Genomic DNA, 18,501 nt, shown 5'->3' with positions numbered 1-18,501 from the left:
ATGGAATATTAAGGTTTTAAAATTTTACGACATTTCGATAATGGGCGTAGTCTGCACACCACCTCAAAGTCAGATGACTCGCCAAAACGAAAAAAGTGGCTGTAATTGGCCCCAAAATGGCCTTATGAGTGGAAAATAGCCTCTCACTCCCGGCCCGTTTGACCTAGAACTCCAAAAATTTGTAGTCTTATGTAGGACCTCGAGCCCTACAAAAAAGTCAGCGCGAGCCATATGCTCAGATGTACAGAAAGAGTTATGAATTTTTGAATGTGCACTTTTGGCCCGTTTTTGCTCATTTGCAGGTCCCGAACTGCTCCTTTTTTCTCCCAAACGCTTGACCCGATCGACTTCAAATTTGCTGTGATGTTTGATCTGACTGTGAGGCACAATTGTTCAAATTTTCGGGATGATCCGCCATCAAATATGTTGGGGGCGGGGCTTCATATTATGCCTTTGATGATTACTTTGCCACGTGTGAAACAAACCTTTATAACTCAGCTTTACAAGCTTAGAAAAATCTGAAACTTCACATACACATGAAGACTTAAGCCCTTAACACAAGTGTTTAAAAAAATCTTCAATTGCTTATAAGGCCATCTAGTGGCAAACAAAAATGTCAGTCTGATGTCTCGCCAAAACGAACAAAGTTGCTGTGTTTGGTCCCAGATGGTCTTATCTTTTCTAAACTTCATATATTTGATGGGTTTCCAATGCGGAATACACCTATCAACGTATTTTTTGTTATAGTGCGAGCGCCACCTAGTGGCAGCCAAAAATATAGCATTTTTTAAACGTTTTTATGTGTTTAGCTGAGCCCTTTGATGTAATATCGCTGAAATTAAGTCTGCAAAGCCTCTAGACAGCCCTGCTGACCTCCACCAAATTTTACGAAGTTTCGATAATGGGCGTGGCCTCTACGACCATTTTCATTCCGAAGCTTTATCTGTCCAGTAAAAGTTGCTGTAATTTGACCCAGATGATCTGATCTTCTCACAATTTCACACATTGGATGAAAATATTCTCCTGAACATAGACAAAAATATATTCCAGTTTAAAGCTAGCGCCACCTAGTGGCTGCAAAAAATTGTCATTAGTTGAAAGATTACAGTCAATCCTGTTTGGTTTGACCTACAGCTATGAAACTTTGTAGGCAAATGAAGGGCTGTAAGACCTACAAAAAAAACCATAGAAGTGATGTGCTAGGATGTACAGAAAAATTGTTATGAATTTTTTTAATGTGCAGTTTTGTCCCATTCTTAGACATTAGCTGGTCTCAAACTAGTGCCTTTTTCTCTTAAACGATTCACCCCATTATCTTTGGCATGAATCATTATCCAAATGAGGGGCACACATAGGCCAAATATCGTGAATATCTCTTTGACATAAAAGATGCGGGCGGAACTTCAAATTATGTTTAATACTTCCTTTGCCAAGTGACAAAAATCTTAATAACTCAGCTATGACAGCTTCAAACCATCTGAAACTTTTCTGGGCCTTTAAAAGTAATGCAATAATACAACTATGTGATAAACTTTCAAATCATTTACAGCGCCACCCAGTGGCGGACAAAAATCTCATTTTTTATACTTTTATGTACTGTGAAATGCCTGTTTGACTAAATAAACTAAAAAATGGTCAGAAAAGCTATGACACATTGGAACATTAAGGTTCTCAACTTTTATGACTTTTCAATAAAGGGCGTGGCCTCTATGCCAACTCAAAATCCGATGTCTCGCGAAAACGGTAAAAGTTGCTGTAATTGGACCTAGACGATCTGATATTTTTAAAACTTCGTATATGGGATGGGAGTCCAATGTGAAACACAACTACAAGCCTATTTTTTATCATAGTACGGGCGCCACCTAGTGGCAGCAAAAAATATAGCAAATCCTTAACGTTTTTATGTACTCTGCTGAGCCCCTTGAAGTGATATCCCTTAAATGTTTTCTGAAAAGCCAGTGGCCATGCCTTATGCCCTCCACAAATGAGTACGATGTTTTCACAGTGGGTGTGGCCCATACGGCATTGAAAGTCACAAAACTGTAACAATAAAAGCTGCAGTAACTCAACCCAAATTGTCCCACCTTGTCTATATTTTACATATTTGGTAAGAGTCCTGCACTGAAGTCATCTACAACTAAGTTTTCATCGTTCATACTCCTTGTTCATACCCCGACCTGTTCATACCCCAACGTGCACAGGTCTGCGAGGGCCCTTTATAGCTGCTTGCAGCTCTAGTTATTAGGGCCCGAGCAGCTACCGCTGCGAGAGCCCTCTTGTTTTTCTCCAGATTATTATTCTTATTATTATTATTATTATTATTATTATTATTATTTACTGTGCAGCGCTTTTCCATTTTTGAGGGCCTAAACATGCACGAAAAGTCACCAAAATTTGCACATTTGTCGGGCCCGGTGAAAAATTGGATATTTTTGTGTTTCCCAAAAAAATGCAAAAAAAATGGCTCTGCAGCGCCACCTAAGGTCGAAAAAGTGCACCTGGTCCCGGCCCGTTTGACCTAGAGCTACGAAAATTTTTAGGCATATGTAGGACCTAGAGACCTACAAAAAAGTCAGCGTGAGCCATGTGCTCAGATGTACAGAAAAAGAGTTATGAATTTTTGAATGTGCATTTTCGGCCCATTTTTGCACGTTTGCAGGTCCCAAACTGCTCCTTGTTTCTCCTAAACGCTTTACTCAATCGCCTTCAAATTTGCTGTGGTCCATATTCACACGTAGGGGCACAAGTGGGCAAAATTTGGTGCAGATCCGCTGACATATATGATAGGGGCGTGGCTTCAAATTATGTGTTCAATTTTTCCTTCGCCAAGAGGGACAAAAACCTTAATAACTTTGATGTACTAGCTTACAAAAATCTAAAACTTCATAAACACATGGAAACTTATGTCTCTAACACCTTTAAAAAAAGTTTTTTTAAATACCTATTAGCGCCGCCTAGTGGTTGATTAAAATGTCATTTTTTACACTTTCATGTATTGTGCTCAGTCTGTTTGAGTACAACAAATGAAAATTAGTCTGAATATCAATAAGACATGGAATATTAAGGTTTCAAAATTTTATGACTTTTTGATAATGGGCGTAGTCTGCACGCCACCTCAAAGTCAGATGACTCGCCAAAACGAAAAAAGTGGCTGTAATTGGCCCCAAAATGGCCTTATGAGTGGAAAATAGCCTCTCACTCCCGGCCCGTTTGACCTAGAGCTCCAAAAATTTGTAGCCTTATGTAGGACCTCGAGCCCTACAAAAAAGTCAGCGCGAGCCATGTGCTCAGATGTACAGAAAGAGAGTTATGAATTTTTGAATGTGCACTTTTGGCCCGTTTTTGCTCATTTGCAGGTCCCGAACTGCTCCTATTTTCTCCCAAACGCTTGACCCGATCGACTTCAAATTTGCTGTGATGTTTTATCTGACTGTGAGGCACAATTGTTCAAATTTTTGTGATGATCCGCCATCAAATATGTTGGAGGCGGGGCTTCATATTTTGCCTTTGATGATTACTGTGCCACATGTGAAACAAATCTTTATAACTCAGCTTTACCAGCTTAGAAAAATCTGACACTTCACATACACATGAAGACTTAAGCCCTTAACACAAGTGTTAAAAAAAATCTTCAATTGCTTATAAGGCCATCTAGTGGCAAACAAAAATGTCAGTCTGATGTCTCGCCAAAACGAACAAAGTTGCTGTGTTTGGTCCCAGATGGTCTTATCTTTTCTAAACTTCATATATTTGATGGGTTTCCAATGCGGAATACACCTATTAACGTATTTTTTGTTATAGTGCGAGCGCCACCTAGTGGCAGCCAAAAATATAGCATTTTTTAAACGTTTTCATGTGTTTAGCTGAGCCCTTTGAAGTACTATCGCTGAAATTAGGTCTGAAAAGCCTCTAGACAGCCTTGATGACCTCCACCAAATTTTACGAAGTTTCGATAATGGGCGTGGCCTCTACGACCATTTTCATTCCGAAGCTTTATCTGTCCAGTAAAAGTTGCTGTAATTTGACCCAGATGATATGATCTTCTCACAATTTCACACATTGGATGAAAATATTCTCCTGAACATATCGACGAAAATATATTCCAGTTTAAAGCTAGCGCCACCTAGTGGCTGCAAAAAATGTCATTAGTCGAAAGATTACAGTCAATTCTGTTTGGTTTGACTGACAGCTATGAAACTTTGTAGGCAAATGAAGGACTGCAAGACCTACAAAAAAGTCAATAGAAGTGATGTGCTAGGATGTACAGAAAATTTGTTATGAATTTTTTCAATGTGCAGTTTTGTCCCATTCTTAGACGTTAGCTGGTCTCAAACTAGTGTCTTTTTCTCTTAAACGATTCACCCCATTACCTTCAACTTTGGCATGAATCATGAATCATTATCCAACTGAGGGGCACACATAGGCCAAATATCGTGAAGATCTCTTGATATAAAAGATGGGGGCGGAGCTTCAAATTATGTTTAATAATTCCTTCGCCAAGAGTGACAAAAATCTTAATAACTCAGCTATGACAGCTTCAAACCATCTGAAACTTTCCTGGGACTTTAAAAGTCATGGAATAATGCAGCTATGTGATACACTTTCAAATCATATACAGCGCCACCCAGTGGCGGACAAAAATCTAATTTTTTATACTTTTATGTACTGTGAAATGCCTGTTTGACTAAATGAACTCAAAAATGGTCAGAAAAGCTATGACACATTGGAACATTAAGGTTCTCAACTTTTATGACTTTTCATTAAACGGCGTGGCCTCTATGCTAACTCAAAATCCAATGTCTCGCGAAAACGGTAAAAGTTGCTGTAATTGGACCTAGACGATCTTATATTTTTAAAACTTCATATATGGGATGGGAGTCCAATGTGAAACACACCTACAAGCCTCTTTTTTAATCATAGTACGAGCGCCACCCAGTGGCAGCAAAAAATATAGCAAAGCCTTAATGTTTTTATGTACTCTGCTGAGCCCCTTGAAGTGACATCCCTTAAATGTTTTTTGAAAAGCCAGTGGCCATGCCTTATGCCCTCCACAAATCAGTACGATGTTTCGACAGTGAATGTGGCCTATATCGCATTGAAAGTCACTAAATTGGAACAATAAAAGCTGCAGTAACTCCACCCACATTGTCCCACCTTGTCTAAATTTTACATATTTGGTAAGAGTCCTGCACTGAAGTCATCTACAACTACTTTTTCATCCTTCATAGTCCTTGTTCATACCCCGACCTGTTAATACCCCAACGTGCACAGGTCTGCGAGGGCCCTTTATAGCTGCTTGCAGCTCTAGTTATTATTAGGGCCCGAGCAGCTACCGCTGCGAGAGCCCTCTTGTTTTTCTCCAGATTATTAGGGCCCGAGCAGCTACCGCTGCGAGAGCCCTCTTGTTTTTCTCCAGATTATTATTATTATTATTATTATTATTATTATTATTATTTACTGTGCAGCGCTTTTCCATTTTTGAGGGCCTAAACATGCACGAAAAGTCACCAAAATTTGCACATTTGTCGGGCCCGGTGAAAAATTTGATATTTTTGTGTTTCCCAAAACAATGCAAAAAAAATGGCTCTGCAGCGCCACCTAAGGTCGAAAAAGTGCACCTGGTCCCGGCCCGTTTGACCTAGAGCTACGAAAATTTTTAGGCATATGTAGGACCTAGAGACCTACAAAAAAGTCAGCGCGAGCCATGTGCTCAGATGTACAGAAAAAGAGTTATGAATTTTTGAATGTACATTTTTGGCCCATTTTTGCACGTTTGCAGGTCCCAAACTGCTCCTTGTTTCTCCTAAACGCTTTACTCAGTCACCTTCAAACTTGCTGTGGTCCATATTGACACATAGGGGCACAAGTGGGCAAAATTTGGTGCAGATCCGCTGACATATATGATAGGGGCGTGGCTTCAAATTATGTGTTCAATTTTTCCTTCGCCAAGAGTGACATAAACCTTAATAACTTTGTTGTACTAGCTTAAAAAAATCTAAAACTTCATAGATACATGGAAACTTATGTCTTTAACACCTTTGAAAAAAGTTTTTTTAAATACCTACTAGCGCCGCCTAGTGGTTGATTAAAATGTTATTTTTTACACTTTCATGTATTGTGCACAGTCTGTTTGAGTAAAACAAATGAAAATTGGTCAGAATATCATTAAGACATGGAATATTAAGGTTTTAAAATTTTACGACATTTCGATAATGGGCGTAGTCTGCACGCCACCTCAAATTCAGATGACTCGCCAAAACGAAAAAAGTGGCTGTAATTGGCCCCAAAATGGCCTTATGAGTGGAAAATAGCCTCTCACTCCCGGCCCGTTTGACCTAGAGCTCCAAAAATTTGTAGCCTTATGTAGGGCCTCGAGCCCTACAAAAAAGTCAGCGCGAGCCATATGCTCAGATGTACAGAAAGAGAGTTATGAATTTTTGAATGTTCACTATTGGCCCGTTTTTGCTCATTTGCAGGTCCCGAACTGCTCCTTTTTTCTCCCAAACGCTTGACCCGATCGCCTTCAAATTTGCTGTGATGTTTTATCTGACTGTGAGGCACAATTGTTCAAATTTTTGTGACGATCCGCCAACAAATATGTTGGGGGCGGGGCTTTATATTATGCCTTTGATGATTACTTTGCCACATGTGAAACAAACCTTTATAACTCAGCTTTACAAGCTTGGAAAAATCTGAAACTTCACAGACACATGGGAACTTAAGCCCTTAACACAAGTGTTTAAAAAAATCTTCAATTGCTTATAAGGCCATCTAGTGGCAAACAAAAATGTCAGTCTGATGTCTCGCCAAAACGAACAAAGTTGCTGTGTTTGGTCCCAGATAGTCTTATCTTTTCTAAACTTCATATATTTAATGAGTTTCCAATGCGGAATACACCTATCAATGTATTTTTTGTTATAGTGCGAGTGCCACCTAGTGGCAGCCAAAAATATAGCATTTTTTAAACGTTTTTATGTGTTTAGCTGAGCCCTTTGAAGTAATATCGCTGAAATTAAGTCTGAAAAGCCTCTAGACAGCCCTGCTGACCTCCACCAAATTTTACGAAGTTTCGATAACGGGCGTGGCCTCTATGACCATTTTCATTCAGAAGCTTTATCTGTCCAGTAAAAGTTGCTGTAATTTGACCCAGATGATCTGATCTTCTCACAATTTCACACATTGGATAAAAATATTCCCCTGAACATATTGACAAAAATATATTCCAGTTTAAAGCTAGCGCCACCTAGTGGCTGCAAAAAATGTCATTAGTCGAAAGATTACAGTCAATCCTGTTTGGTTTGACCTACAGCTATGAAAATTTGTAGGCAAATGAAGGACTGCAAGGCCTACAAAAAAGTCAATAGAAGTGATGTGCTAGGATTTACAGAAAAATTGTTATGAATTTTTTTAATGTGCAGTTTTGTCCCATTCTTAGACATTAGCTGGTCTCAAACTCGTGCCTTTTTCTCTTAAACGATTCACCCCATTACCTTCAACTTTGGCATGAATCATTATCCAACTGAGGGGCACACATAGGCCAAATATCATGAAGCTCTCTTGACATAAAAGATGGGGGCGGAGCTTCAAATTATGTTTAATACTTCCTTTGCCAAGAGTGACAAAAATCTTAATAACTCAGCTATGACAGCTTCAAACCATCTGAAACTTTCCTGGGCCTTTGAAAGTAATGCAATAATACAGCTATGTCATAAACTTTCAAATCATTTACAGCGCCACCCAGTGGCGGACAAATATCTAATTTTTTATACTTTTATGTACTGTGAAATGCCTGTTTGACTAAAAGAACTCAAAAATGGTCAGAAAAGCTATGACACATTGGAACATTAAGGTTCTCAACTTTTATGACTTTTCAATAAAGGGCGTGGCCTCTATGCCAACTCAAAATCCGATGTCTCGCGAAAACGATAAAAGTTGCTGTAATTGGACCTAGACGATCTGGTATTTTTAAAACTTCGTATATGGGATGGGAGTCCAATGTGAAACACACCTACAAGCCTATTTTTTATCATAGTACGAGCGCCACCTAGTGGCAGCAAAAAATATAGCAAATCCTTAATGTTTTTATGTACTCTGCTGAGCCCCTTGAAGTGATATCCCTTAAATGTTTTCTGAAAAGCCAGTGGCCATGCCTTATGCCCTCCACAAATCAGTACGATGTTTCGACAGTGGCTGTGGCCTATATGGCATTGAAAGTCACAAAACTGGAACAATAGCAGCTGCAGTAACTCCACCCACATTGTCCCACCTTGTCTAAATTTTACATATTTGGTAAGAGTCCTGCACTGAAGTCATCTACAACTAAGTTTTCATCGTTCATACTCCTTGTTCATACCCCGACCTGTTCATACCCCAACGTGCACAGGTCTGCGAGGGCCCTTTATAGCTGCTTGCAGCTCTAGTTATTATTATTATTATTATTTACTGTGCAGCGCTTTTCCATTTTTGAGGGCCTAAACATGCACGAAAAGTCACCAAAATTTGCACATTTGTCGGGCCCGGTGAAAAATTGGATATTTTTGTGTTTCCCAAAAAAATGCAAAAAAAATGGCTCTGCAGCGCCACCTAAGGTCGAAAAAGTGCACCTGGTCCCGGCCCGTTTGACCTAGAGCTACGAAAATTTTTAGGCATATGTAGGACCTAGAGACCTACAAAAAAGTCAGCGTGAGCCATGTGCTCAGATGTACAGAAAAAGAGTTATGAATTTTTGAATGTGCATTTTCGGCCCATTTTTGCACGTTTGCAGGTCCCAAACTGCTCCTTGTTTCTCCTAAACGCTTTACTCAATCGCCTTCAAATTTGCTGTGGTCCATATTCACACATAGGGGCACAAGTGGGCAAAATTTGGTGCAGATCCGCTGACATATATGATAGGGGCGTGGCTTCAAATTATGTGTTCAATTTTTCCTTCGCCAAGAGGGACAAAAACCTTAATAACTTTGATGTACTAGCTTAAAAAAATCTAAAACTTCATAGACACATGGAAACTTATGTCTTTAACACCTTTAAAAAAAAGTTTTTTTAAATACCTACTAGCGCCGCCTAGTGGTTAATTAAAATGTCATTTTTTACACTTTCATGTATTGTGCTCAGTCTGTTTGAGTAAAACAAATGAAAATTGGTCAGAATATCAATAAGACATGGAATATTAAGGTTTTAAAATTTTACGACTTTTCGATAATGGGCAGAGTCTGCACGCCACCTCAAAGTCAGATGACTCGCCAAAACGAAAAAAGTGGCTGTAATTGGCCCCAAAATGGCCTTATGAGTGGAAAATAGCCTCTCACTCCCGGCCCATTTGACCTAGAGCTACAAAAATTTGTAGCCTTATGTAGGACCTCGAGCCCTACAAAAAAGTCAGCGCGAGCCATATGCTCAGATGTACAGAAAGAGAGTTATGAATTTTTGAATGTGCACTTTTGGCCCGTTTTTGCTCATTTGCAGGTCCCGAACTGCTCCTTTTTTCTCCCAAACGCTTGACCCGATCGACTTCAAATTTGCTGTGATGTTTTATCTGACTGTGAGGCACAATTGTTCAAATTTTTGTGATGATCCGCCATCAAATATGTTGGGGGCGGGCCTTCATATTATGCCTTTGATGATTACTTTGCCACATGTGAAACAAACCTTTATAACTCAGCTTTACAAGCTTAGAAAAATCTGAAACTTCACATACACATGAAGACTTAAGCCCTTAACACAAGTGTTTAAAAAATTCTTCAATTGCTTATAAGGCCATCTAGTGGCAAACAAAAATGTCAGTCTGATGTCTGGCCAAAACAAACAAAGTTGCTGTGTTTGGTCCCAGATGGTCTTATCTTTTCTAAACTTCATATATTTGATGGGTTTCCAATGCGGAATACACCTATCAACGTATTTTTTGTTATAGTGCGAGCGCCACCTAGTGGCAGCCAAAAATATAGCATTTTTTAAACGTTTTTATGTGTTTAGCTGAGCCCTTTGAAGTAATATCGCTGAAAATAAGTCTGACAAGCCTCTAGACAGCCCTGCTGACCTCCACCAAATTTTACGAAGTTTCAATAACGGGCGTGGCCTCTATGACCATTTTCATTCAGAAGCTTTATCTGTCCAGTAAAAGTTGCTGTAATTTGACCCAGATGATCTGATCTTCTCACAATTTCACACATTGGATAAAAATATTCCCCTGAACATATTGACAAAAATATATTCCAGTTTAAAGCTAGCGCCACCTAGTGGCTGCAAAAAATGTCATTAGTCGAAAGATTACAGTCAATCCTGTTTGGTTTTACCTACAGCTATGAAACTTTGTAGGCAAATGAAGGACTGTAAGACCTACAAAAATGTCAATAGATGTGATGTGCTAGGATGTACAGAAAAATTGTTATGAATTTTTTTAATGTGCAGTTTTGTCCCATTCTTAGACATTAGCTGGTCTCAAACTAGTGCCTTTTTCTCTTAAACGATTCACCCCATTACCTTCAACTTTGGCATGAATCATTATCCAACTGAGGGGCACACATAGTCCAAATATCGTGAAGATCTCTTGACATAAAAGATGCGGGCGGAGCTTCAAATTATGTTTAATACTTCTTTCGCCAAGAGTGACAAAAATCTTAATAACTCAGCTATGACAGCTTCAAACCATCTGAAACTTTCCTGGGCCTTTAAAAGTAATGCAATAATACAGCTATGTCATAAACTTTCAAATCATTTACAGCGCCACCCAGTGGCGGACAAAAATCTCATTTTTTATACTTTTATGTACTGTGAAATGCCTGTTTGACTAAATGAACTAAAAAATGGTCAGAAAAGCTATGACACATTGGAACATTAAGGTTCTCAACTTTTATGACTTTTCAATAAAGGGCGTGGCCTCTATGCCAACTCAAAATCCCATGTCTCGCGAAAACGGTAAAAGTTGCTGTAATTGGACCTAGACGATCTGGTATTTTTAAAACTTCGTATATGGGATGGGAGTCCAATGTGAAACACACCTACAAGCCTATTTTTTTATCATAGTATGAGCGCCACCTAATGGCAGCAAAAAATATAGCAAATCCTTAATGTTTTTATGTACTCTGCTTAGCCCCTTCAAGTGATATCCCTTAAATGTTTTCTGAAATGCCAGTGGCCATGCCTTATGCCCTCCACAAATCAGTACAATGTTTCGACTGTGGCTGTGGCCTATATGGCATTGAAAGTCACAAAATTGGAACAATTAAAGCTGCAGTAACTCCACCCACATTGTCCCACCTTGTCTAAATTTTACATATTTGGTAATAGTCCTGCACTGAAGTGATCTACAACTAATTTTTCATCATTCATAGTCCTTGTTCATACCCCGACCTGTTCATACCCCAATGTGCACAGGTCTGCGAGGGCCCTTTATAGCTGCTTGCAGCTCTAGTTAGGGCCCGAGCAGCTACCGCTGCGAGAGCCCTCTTGTTTTTCTCCAGATTATTATTATTATTATTATTATTATTATTATTATTATTATTATTATTATTATTTACTGTGCAGCGCTTTTCCATTTTTGAGGGCCTAAACATGCACGAAAAGTCACCAAAATTTGCACATTTGTCGGGCCCGGTGAAAAATTGGATATTTTTGTGTTTCCCAAAATAATGCAAAAAAAATGGCTCTGCAGCGCCACCTAAGGTTGAAAAAGTGCACCTGGTCCCGGCCCGTTTGACCTAGAGCTACGAAAATTTTTAGGCATATGTAGGACCTAGAGACCTACAAAAAAGTCAGCGCGAGCCATGTGCTCAGATGTACAGAAAAAGAGTTATGAATTTTTGAATGTGCATTTTTGGCCCATTTTTGCACGTTTGCAGGTCCCAAACTGCTCCTTGTTTCTCCTAAACGCTTTACTCAATCACCTTCAAATTTGCTGTGGTCCATATTCACACATAGGGGCACAAGTGGGCAAAATTTGGTGCAGATCCGCTGACATATATGATAGGGGCGTGGCTTCAAATTATGTGTTCAATTTTTCCTTCGCCAAGAAGGACAAAAACCTTAATAACTTTGATGTACAAGCTTAAAAAAATCTAAAACTTCACAGACACATGAAAACTTATGTCTTTAACACGTTTAAAAAAAGTTTTTTTAAATACCTACTAGCGCCGCCTAGTGGTTGATTAAAATGTCATTTTTTACACTTTCATGTATTGTGCTCAGTCTGTTTGAGTAAAACAAATGAAAATTGGTCAGAATATCATTAAGACATGGAATATTAAGGTTTTAAAATTTTACGACATTTCGATAATGGGCGTAGTCTGCACGCCACCTCAAAGTCAGATGACTCGCCAAAACGAAAAAAGTGGCTGTAATTGGCCCCAAAATGGCCTTATGAGTGGAAAATAGCCTCTCACTCCCGGCCCGTTTGACCTAGAGCTCCAAAAATTTGTAGCCTTATGTAGGACCTCGAGCCCTACAAAAAAGTCAGCGCGAGCCATATGCTCAGATGTACAGAAAGAGAGTTATGAATTTTTGAATGTGCACTTTTGGCCCGTTTTTGCTCATTTGCAGGTCCCGAACTGCTCCTTTTTTCTCCCAAACGCTTGACCCGATCGCCTTCAAATTTGCTGTGATGTTTTATCTGACTGTGAGGCACAATTGTTCAAATTTTTGTGACGATCCGCCAACAAATATGTTGGGGGCGGGGCTTTATATTATGCCTTTGATGATTACTTTGCCACATGTGAAACAAACCTTTATAACTCAGCTTTACAAGCTTGGAAAAATCAGAAACTTCACAGACACATGGAAACTTAAGCCCTTAACACAAGTGTTTAAACAAATCTTCAATTGCTTATAAGGCCATCTAGTGGCAAACAAAAATGTCAGTCTGATGTCTCGCCAAAACGAACAAAGTTGCTGTGTTTGGTCCCAGATAGTCTTATCTTTTCTAAACTTCATATATTTAATGAGTTTCCAATGCGGAATACACCTATCAACGTATTTTTTGTTATAGTGCGAGTGCCACCTAGTGGCAGCCAAAAATACAGCATTTTTTAAACGTTTTTATGTGTTTACCTGAGCCCTTTGAAGTCATATCGCTGACATTAAGTCTGAAAAGACTCTAGACAGCCCTGCTGACCTCCACCAAATTTTACGAAGTTTCGATAATGGGCGTGGCCTCTACGACCATTTACATTCCAAAGCTTTATCTGTCCAGTAAAATTTGCTGTAATTTGACCCAGATGATCTGATCTTCTCACAATTTCACACATTGCATGAAAATATTCTCCTGAACATATCGACAAAAATATATTCCAGTTTAAAGCTAGCGCCACCTAGTGGCTGCAAAAAATGTCATTAGTCGAAAGATTACAAACAATCCTGTTTGGTTTGACCTACAGCTATGAAACTTTGTAGGCAAATGAAGGACTGTAAGACCTACAAAAAAGTCAATAGAAAACATGTGCTAGGATGTACAGAAAAATTGTTATGAATTTTTTTAATGTGCAGTTTTGTCCCATTCTTAGACATTAGCTGGTCTCAAACTAGTGCCTTTTTCTCTTGAACGATTCACCCCATTACCTTCAACTTTGGCATGAATCATTATCCAACTGAGGGGCACACATAGTCCAAATATCGTGAAGATGTCTTGACATAAAAGATGCGGGCGGAGCTTCAAATTATGTTTAATACTTCCTTTGCCAAGAGTGACAACAATCTTAATAACTCAGCTATGACAGCTTCAAACCATCTGAAACTCTCCTGGGCCTTTAAAAGTAATGCAATAATACAGCTATGTGATAAACTTTCAAATCATTTACAGCGCCACCCAGTGGCGGACAAAAATCTCATTTTTTATACTTTTATGTACTGTGAAATGCCTGTTTGACTAAATGAACTAAAAAATGGTCAGAAAAGCTATGACCCATTGGAACATTAAGGTTCTCAACTTTTATGACTTTTCATTAAAGGGCGTGGCCTCTATGCAAACTCAAAGTCTGATGTCTCCCCAAAACGGTAAAAGTTGCTGTAATTGAACCTAGATAATCTGATGTTTGAAAAACTTCATATATGGGACGGGAGTCAATGTGAAACACACCTAGGAGCCTATTTTTTATCATAGTACGAGCGCCACCTAATGGCAGCAAAAAATATAGCAAATCCTTAACATTTTTATGTACTCTGCTGAGCCCCTTGAAGTCATATCCCTTAAATGTTTTCTGAAAAGCCAGTGGCCATGCCTTATGCCCTCCACAAATCAGTACGATGTTTCGACAGTGGCTGTGGCGTATATGGCATTGAAAGTCACAAAATTGGAACAATAAAAGCTGCAGTAACTCCACCCACATTGTCCCACCTTGTCTAAATTTTACATATTTGGTAATAGTCCTGCACTGAAGGGATCTACAACTAATTTTTCATCGTTCGTAGTCCTTGTTCATACCCCGACCTGTTCATACCCCAACGTACACAGGTCTGCGAGGGCCCTTTATAGCTGCTTGCAGCTCTAGTTATTATTATTATTATTATTTACTGTGCAGCGCTTTTCCATTTTTGAGGGCCTAAACATGCACGAAAAGTCACCAAAATTTGCACATTTGTCGGGCCCGGTGAAAAATTGGATATTTTTGTTTTTCCCAAAACAATGCAAAAAAAATGGCTCTGCAGCGCCACCTAAGGTCGAAAAAGTGCACCTGGTCCCGGCCCGTTTGACCTAGAGCTACAAAAATTTTTAGGCATATGTAGGACCTAGAGACCTACAAAAAAGTCAGCGCGAGCCATGTGCTCAGATGTACAGAAAAAGAGTTATGATTTTTTGAATGTGCATTTTTGGCCCATTTTTGCACGTTTGCAGGTCCCAAACTGCTCCTTGTTTCTCCTAAACGCTTTACTCAATCGCCTTTAAATTTGCTGTGGTCCATATTCACACATAGGGGCACAAGTGGGCAAAATTTCGTGCAGATCCGCTGACATATATGATAGGGGCGTGGCTTCAAATTATGTGTTCAATTTTTCCTTCGCCAAGAGGGACACAAACCTTAATAACTTTGATGTACTAGCTTAAAAAAATCTAAAACTTCATAGACACATGGAAACTTATGTCTTTAACACCTTTAAAAAGAGTTTTTTTTAATACCTACTTGCGCCGCCTAGTGGTTGATTAAAATGTCATTTTTTACACTTTCATGTATTGTTCTCAGTCTGTTTGAGTAAAACAAATGAAAATTGGTCAGAATATCATTAAGACATGGAATATTAAGGTTTTAAAATTTTACGACTTTTCGATAATGGGCGTAGTCTGCACGCCACCTCAAAGTCAGATGACTCGCCAAAACGAAAAAAGTGGCTGTAATTGGCCCCAAAATGGCCTTATGAGTGGAAAATAGCCTCTCACTCCCGGCCCGTTTGACCTAGAGCTCCAAAAATTTGTAGCCTTATGTAGGACCTCGAGCCCTACAAAAAAGTCAGCGCGAGCCATGTGCTCAGATGTACAGAAAGAGAGTTATGAATTTTTGAATGTGCACTTTTGGCCCGTTTTTGCTCATTTGCAGGTCCCGAACTGCTCCTTTTTTCTCCCAAACGCTTGACCCGATCGACTTCAAATTTGCTGTGATGTTTTATCTGACTGTGAGGCACAATTGTTCAAATTTTTGGGATGATCCGCCATCAAATATGTTGGGGGCGGGGCTTTCTATTATGCCTTTGATGATTACTTTGCCACATGTGAAACAAACCTTTATAACTCAGCTTTACAAGCTTAGAAAAATCTGAAACTTCACATACACATGAAGACTTAAGCCCTTAACACAAGTGTTTAAAAAAATCTTCAATTGCTTATAAGGCCATCTCGTGGCAAACAAAAATGTCAGTCTGATGTCTTGCCAAAACGAACAAAGTTGCTGTGTTTGGTCCCAGATGGTCTTATCTTTTCTAAACTTCATATATTTGATGGGTTTCCAATGCGGAATACACCTATCAACGTATTTTTTGTTATAGTGCGAGCGCCACCTAGTGGCAGCCAAAAATATAGCATTTTTTAAACGTTTTTATGTGTTTAGCTGAGCCCTTTGAAGTAATATCGCTGAAATTAAGTCTGAAAAGCCTCTAGATAGCCATGCTGACCTCCACCAAATTTTACGAAGTTTCGATAACGGGCGTGGCCTCTATGACCATTTTCATTCCCAAGCTTTATCTGTCCAGTAAAAGTTGCTGTAATTTGACCCAGATGATCTGATCTTCTCACAATTTCACACATTGGATAAAAATATTCCCCTGAACATATTGACAAAAATATATTCCAGTTTAAAGCTAGCGCCACCTAGTGGCTGCAAAAAATGTCATTAGTCGAAAGATTACAGTCAATCCTGTTTGGTTTGACCTACAGCTATGAAACTTTGTAGGCAAATGAAGGACTGTAAGTCCTACAAAAAATTCAATAGAAGTGATGTGCTAGGATGTACAGAAAAATTGTTATGAATTTTTTTAATGTGCAGTTTTGTCCCATTCTTAGACATTAGCTGGTCTCAAACTAGTGCCTTTTTCTCTTAAACGATTCACCCCATTACCTTCAACTTTGGCATGAATCATTATCCAACTGAGGGGCACACATAGTCCAAATATCGTGAAGATCTCTTGACAGAAAAGATGGGGGCGGAGCTTCAAATTATGTTTAATACTTCCTTCGCCAAGAGTGACAAAAATATTAATAACTCAGCTATGACAGCTTCAAACCATCTGAAACTTTCCTGGGACTTTAAAAGTCATGCAATAATACAGCTATGTGATAAACTTTCAAATCATTTACAGCGCCACCCAGTGGCGGACAAAAGTCTCATTTTTTATACTTTTATGTACTGTGAAATGCCTGTTTGACGAAATGAACTCAAAAATGGTCGGAAAAGCTATGACACATTGGAACATTAAGGTTCTCAACTTTTATGACTTTTCAATAAAGGGCGTGGCCTCTATGCCAACTCAAAATCCGATGTCTCGCCAAAACGGTAAAAGGTGCTAAAATTGGACCTAGATGATCTGATATTTTTAAAACTTCGTATATGGGATGGGAGTCCAATGTGAAACACACCTACAAGCCTATTTTTTATCATAGTACGAGCGCCACCTAGTGGCAGCAAAAAATATAGCAAATCCTTAATGTTTTTATGTACTCTGCTGAGCCCCTTGAAGTGATATCCCTTAAATGTTTTCTGAAAAGCCAGTGGCCACGCCTTATGCCCTCCACAAATCAGTACGATGTTTCGACAGTGGGTGTGGCCTATATGGCATTGAAAGTCACAAAATTGGAACAATAAAAGCTGCAGTAACTCCACCCACATTGTCCCACCTTGTCTAAATTTTACATATTTGGTAAGAGTCCTGCACTGAAAACATCTACAACTACTATTTCATTGTTCATAGTCCTTGTTCATACCCCGACCTGTTCATACCCCAACGTGCACAGGTCTGCGAGGGCCCTTTATAGCTGCTTGCAGCTCTAGTTATTATTATTATTATTATTATTATTATTATTTACTGTGCAGCGCTTTTCCAATTTTGAGGGCCTAAACATGCACGAAAAGTCACCAAAATTTGCACATTTGTCGGGCCCGGTGAAAAATTTGAGATTTTTGTGTTTCCCAAAACAATGCAAAAAAAATGGCTCTGCAGCGCCACCTAAGGTCGAAAAAGTGCACCTGGTCCCGGCCCGTTTGACCTAGAGCTACGAAAATTTTTAGGCATATGTAGGACCTAGAGACCTACAAAAAAGTCAACGTGAGCCATGTGCTCAGATGTACAGAAAAAGAGTTATGAATTTTTGAATGTGCATTTTTGGCCCATTTTTGCACGTTTGCAGGTCCCAAACTGCTCCTTCTTTCTCCTAAACGCTTTACTCAATCGCCTTCAAATTTGCTGTGGTCCATATTCACACGTAGGGGCACAAGTGGGCAAAATTTGGTGCAGATCCGCTGACATATATGATAGGGGCGTGGCTTCTAATTATGTGTTCAATTTTTCCTTCGCCAAGAGGGACAAAAACCTTAATAACTTTGATGTACTAGCTTAAAAAAATCTAAAACTTCATAGACACATGGAAACTTATGTTTTTAACACCTTTAAAAAAAGTTTTTTTAAATAGCTACTAGCGCCGCCTAGTGGTTGATTAAAATGTCATTTTTTACACTTTCATGTATTGTGCTCAGTCTGTTTGAGTAAAACAAATGAAAATTGGTCAGAATATCATTAAGACATGGAATATTAAGGTTTTAAAATTTTACGACTTTTCGATAATGGGCGTAGTCTGCACGCCACCTCAAAGTCAGATGACTCGCCAAAACGAAAAAAGTGGCTGTAATTGGCCCCAAAATGGCCTTATGAGTGGAAAATAGCCTCTCACTCCCGGCCCGTTTGACCTAGAGCTCCAAAAATTTGTAGCCTTATGTAGGACCTCGAGCCCTACAAAAAAGTCAGCGCGAGCCATATGCTCAGATGTACAGAAAGAGAGTTATGAATTTTTGAATGTGCACTTTTGGCCCGTTTTTG

This window comes from Hippichthys cyanospilos, chromosome 21 (assembly GCF_059441005.1).
Source record: "Hippichthys cyanospilos isolate Australia breed blue-spotted pipefish chromosome 21, RoL_Hcya_1.0, whole genome shotgun sequence".
NCBI lineage: Eukaryota > Metazoa > Chordata > Actinopteri > Syngnathiformes > Syngnathidae > Hippichthys > Hippichthys cyanospilos.
Note: the sequence above shows the minus strand (reverse complement) of the source record.